Genomic DNA, 5,834 nt, shown 5'->3' with positions numbered 1-5,834 from the left:
TCTTGTGGCTACTGTAACAAACTACTGCAAACTTGGTTGCTTAAAACAACAGTTTTCTCTCTCTTTCACAGTTCTGGAGGCCAGCGGTCTGAAATCTACCAGGGTATTGCTCCCCTTGGGGCTCTAGCAGAGAGTCCATTCCCTGCCTCTTCCGGCTTCTGGTGGCTGTGCCAGCATTCCTGGGCCTGGAGCTGCTTTACTCTGGTCTCTGCTTCCATATTCACATCGTCTTCTCTCTGTGTGTCTGCGTCTTCTCCTCCCTCTTCTCTGTCTCAAATCTCCCCCTGCCCTTCTCTTAAATCCATTTGTCATTGGGTTAAGGACCCGCCTGGATAATCCTCATCTCAAGATCCTTAATTACATCTGCAAAACCCAAAAAGCCTGGTGTCTACAGGATAGTATTAGGATAGGACTAAACTCCTGCTGCGGTAACAAACTGTTGAAAGCAGGTGAATATAGACCAGCCACTCTTGAAAATTACTCTTCCAACCTCTCCCTTGCCATGCCCTACTGCCCCCGGACTGGTAGATTACCATATAAAGAATTTGTCTCCTCCAAATGATGCCGCTTTCGAAGAGTTAAGGGAGATTCCAGAGAATTGCTTGATGGTATAATATTAAATTGGTAATACATAATAGTAAGATATCTGGAAATCCCCAAGTGTTCATGAACTAAATAACACACTTCTAAAGAACTCATGAATCAAAGGAGAAATTAAAAGGACACTTAAAAATATTTTAAATTGAATTAAAATGAAAACACAGCATATCAGAATTTGTGGGATACCATTAAAACAGTACTTAAGGAAAATTTATAGCACCAAAGTCACTCTGTTTTATAATTTATAACACTCTGTTATCTTCACTTAACATAGATTAGAAAAGAAGGAAGATCTCAAAACAATGAGCTCAGCTTTCACCTTAAGGGAAAAAGAGCAAATTAAAACAAAGCAAGCCAAAGAAAGGAACTAATAGAAATTAATAAAATAGAAAAGAGAAAAAACATAGATAACAGTCAATGAAACCAAATCCTGGTTCTTTGAGAAGATCAATACTATTGATAAACCTCTAGCTGGATTTTAGGGAAAAAAAGAGAAAAAACCAAATTACTAGTATCAGGAATGAGAGAGGTGACATCACCTCAGATATCAAAATGATAAGGGAATATTTTGAAGAATATTTTGCCAATAAATTTGACAACTTAGATGAAATGGGCAAATGCCTTGAAAGACACAAACTACCAAAGCTCATTCAAGAAAAAATAGATAATCTGATTATTTCTATATCCGTTAAAGAAATGGAAAATTTAAAGATCATTTCCATAAAGAAAACTCCAGAAAACTGGTGAATTCTACTAAACAAACATTTAAGGAAGAAATTATACTAATTCTATACAAACTCTTCCAAAAAATTGAAGAGAAGGGAATATTGTCCAGTTCATTCTATGAGGCCAGCATTACCCTGATACCCTCTATCTGCCATGTGAGGACATGACCAAAAATTGGCAGTCTGCAACCCAGAGGAAGGCTCTCACCAGAAGCTGACCAGGCTGGCACCCTGATCTCAGACCCCTGGCCTCCAGAACTGTGAGCAATGAATTTCTGTTGTTGCTAAGCTCCCCACTTAATGGCATTTTGTTATAGCAGCCTGAACTGACTTAGACACTATTCCTTCTGTTCTGTTCTCCCTTTCTTCTATAGATAACAGCTTATCTCAGTTCTTGGTTACCCATTCTCTCCTTTATTTATTTATTTTATTTTATTTTTTAAAAAATTAATTAATTTATTTTATTTTTATTATTTTTGGCTGTGTTGGGTCTTCGTTTCTGTGTGAAGGCTTTCTTTAGTTGCGGGAAGTGGGCGCCACTCTTCATCGCGGTGCGCGGGCCTCTCACTATCGCGGCCTCTCTTGTTGCGGAGCACAGGCTCCAGATGCGCAGGCTCAGTAGTTGTGGCTCACGGACCCAGTCGCTCCGCGGCATGTGGGATCTTCCCAGACCAGGGCTCGAACCCGTGTTCCCTGCATTGGCAGGCAGATTCTCAACCACTGCGCCACCAGGGAAGCCCTCTCCTTTATTTTTAACAACTAAGCAAATATATATATATATTTCTATTGCACCATTCTACCTATATTACACAAGGGGTTACATACTTACATATATTGTTCTATACCTTCTTACACTTAAAAATGCAATCTTGGTGATTACTTCATATTATGCATAAGTTTTTTCCTCAATTTTTTAACAGCTGCACAGAATTTCTTTGTGTGATTATGTTATAGCTTATTAATTGACCTTTTATTGACATTTGGATCATTTTAAATCCTTTGCTATTGCAAATAATGCCACAATGAATAACCTAGTGCTTTAGTCATTTAGTAATATTGGTAGTGTATTTTTAGCATAGGTACCTATTAGAAATTTGTTGGCTCGAAGGACAAATACATAATTTTTTTAGATATTGCCAAATTCTCCTCAGTAGGTATTACATCACCATTTTGCATTCCCACCAGCAGTGGATGAGAGGACGTATTTCCCACAGTTTTATCCTCAAAGTATGTTGTCAAACTTAGATTTTTGCCAGTCAGATAGGTGAGGAATGGTGCTGTGGTGTTGCATAGATGTTCATTTCTCCAGTTATGAGTATCTTTTTTAGGTTTAATGCCCTTTTTTATGTTTTTTCTTTTTGTGTAATATCTGTTTATATCATTTTACTATTTTTCTATCAGATTGTTGGTCTTTTTTTCCCCTTCAGATTTCCAGGAGCTCTTTGTATATTCTGGTATAGATTGCAGCTATCTTTTCTCAGTTTTTCCTCTGCATTTTTTCCTTTGCCTATAGTATTTTTCTGTGTAAAGCCTTAAAATTTCTTTGTGTGTAGTTGAATTTATTACTACCTCTGAATTTTGCATCATAGGAAAAAGTTCCCCACTTCCCTTGGGTTTCATCCAGTACATTTACCGTTTTTTCCCCCTTTTTACATTTGGAACTCTGATCTATTTGGAGTTTTCCTAGTGCATGGATAGGCATTTGAATCTAATTTTAGATTTTTAGTTGTATGTGTCTTTCTCTTGATTGCCATTACCACACTGTTTTAATTACTATGCTGTTTTAGAATGTGTTTTATTATCTGGTAGTGCTGCTTTGCACAACCCCTCACCCCAGTAGTTTTTTTTCTCCTTAGGGTTTTCATGATTATTCTTCCTGGTCATATATACATCAGTCAGCACATAAATGCCCCAGCTTCCCAGTCTCTGGCAGGACAATTCTAGGAAATCATCTTCCACTTCTCAGATAAGATTACATCCAGTTGCCTACACTGTTACTCTTCTCATTAACACCTCCTTTATTAGTTTTTTCTCTTCTTGGTCTCACTTCCTCACTTGTGCCTCCTCGAATCACCTTCCAAATAAATTAAAAGTCTTTGCCTGGAGTTCTGCATTTGAGGAACCCAAACTAAGAAAGAGTCATTTTTAAATTTTGACCTAGATGTAAAAGATACCGACCACTGAGATCTGAGTATGCTATATAGGTGTGTGTGGTGGTACAGAAGGGGAGGGAGAAGTGGTGCCTTCTAATTTAACTGTTCAGAATGTTGCTTTTTAGCTTGTTCTCCGGATTATTGCCCTATAGCCTATATCTGATCTTTAGACTTAGAGCTTCTCTGAAATGCCCTTGGGAAGCGTTGGTCTCATCTTCCATATTTTGAACTCAAGTTCCTTTTTTTTTTTTTTTTTTAACATCTTTATTGGAGTATCATTGCTTTACAATGGTGTGTTAGTTTCTGCTGTATCACAAAGTGAATCAGCTATAAGTATACATATATCTCCGTATCCCATCCCTCTTGGGTCTCCCTCCCACCCTCCCTATCCCACCCCTCTAGGTGGTCACAAAGCACCGAGCTGATCTCCCTGTGCTATGCGGCTGCTTCCCACTTATTTATTTTCTCCATCAGCTTGATCCCATCTGTGTTAGTTTCTAGGATTTTCTCAAGATTTGGAATGTTCTGCTGGCTATCTCGCTCTTTTTTCCCCCCAGTGTCCTTATGTATATGTATGTGTCTGTATTGTCGAAGCAAAACTTCTTAGGCATATTTATCTGAGTAAGTTTCAAAGTTTATTACTCATTAATGAGGGAGTTAGCAGTTGGATAATTCCAGGCAAATTCAAAATGACAGGAAGAAAACTGATTTAAATACATTAAGTTTCTAACTAGGCACAGACCGCTCTTTTATTTCATATAATTGCAAAAAATCACATTCTTATCAGTGATATGGGATTAGATTTGTGAAATGGATGAATTGGAGCTGTCCTCTCACAATTGCCAGGCATGAAATGGATATCAGAAGTAATAAGTAACATATCTGAGAAGAAAATTAAAAGCAAGTAGATCTAATAGTTGAAATATACCCAGAAACAGGTTTTATACCCTGACAAAAGGCCAATTAGAGGTCAGCAAGATCAGTAACATTCACTGGCTGCAACCAAAGATGCTGACCAAACCAGTTGCATAAATCTGTCTCTATCTCTCTCCCCCTCTCTCCACCTTTATCTCTACCTGTATCTCTCTCTTTCTCTCCCCACCTCTTCTCTTTCTCTATACCGCTGTTTACTTATCCATCTGTAAAGATGTCTTTTCCCCTTGGTAATTAATAAGTAATCTGTGGAGTTATACTTTGAAACTGTAAATATGCCATTGCCTGATAATTTCTCACCAGTGACTTTAGCATCCATTCATGAAACTGGCTTAAATCAGTTTTTACTATGAGAGTTACGAATAAATTGACATTTATCAGTTGGCATTCTTATGTAGAGAAGAGCTTTTCCTTCCTCGACTTTTATTTTAATTTAGTATTGGTATAGATTTATGAATTCTTTTTTCCCCAAAATTTAATGAGTTATAATGCATTCTTGTCATTATTTACTTTACTGTCAAATTGTCCCATTGGTTTCTATCTTCTTTTGACATGTTTTTGAAAATGTCCTTAGTTTCTGGCATGGTGCTCTCAGCTTATTTTATAGTTTTCATGGATCAGCCCTGGAATTATTCATTTCTTTAAGAAGCTCAGGATTCTTATAGTAGAGAAGAGTGTTTAAAACCCAAGGTGTGGACACAAAATGTGCTCCAAGGGCACCAAGTAGCTACTTGGTTCCTACTGCTTTCAGGTCCTTTTAGTAGACATGATTAAGAAATAGATTTCTTCTTTTATATCATGTACTAAAAAATATTTCCATATTTAGGATCATGTTCTTAATATAGATTCCCAGAATTTGAGTGATTGGTTGAATTAACATGAACATTTTAGTGTATTGATTCTTATTATAAACTTGTTTTTCAGAAGCTTTGATTGTGGGTACTTGTTTTGCTGTATGTTTACCAGAATTAGATCTTAATTTTTTCTTTTTTCTAATTCTATCAAGTATATAAAAATTATATATTTTAAATTTAACTTCCTTTGATTACCAGCAAAATTTAGCGTCTTTCTAGTTGTTTCTCTTTGGTGAATTATTTATTCTTGCCCTTTCTCTTTTAGCATTTGCAATATTTCAAGATTTTTTTCTTTTTTTGGTTGTCTATTTGGCTAGGCATTGTGCATACTTAACCTGTGGACTTTTTTTCTAACTCAATAGATTTTTCCAGTGAAACACTGAGATAATTTTTTCCTAGTTAATAATTAGCAAAAAATTCTGCAGAGTGATCAAATAAAAATCAAATATGAGGTATATGAGAAATAGGTTAAACAAGTTACTTTTTTACTAATAGTGTCAAAGAATAATATAAAAACTTGATTTTCCTCAGTCACGTTACTTTCTTTTGTGAATGTGATTTCTTAAAAA

Source organism: Balaenoptera ricei, chromosome 5 (assembly GCF_028023285.1).
Source record: "Balaenoptera ricei isolate mBalRic1 chromosome 5, mBalRic1.hap2, whole genome shotgun sequence".
NCBI lineage: Eukaryota > Metazoa > Chordata > Mammalia > Artiodactyla > Balaenopteridae > Balaenoptera > Balaenoptera ricei.
The sequence above is the reverse complement of the archived record's forward strand: the minus strand, read 5'-3'. Positions refer to the sequence as shown.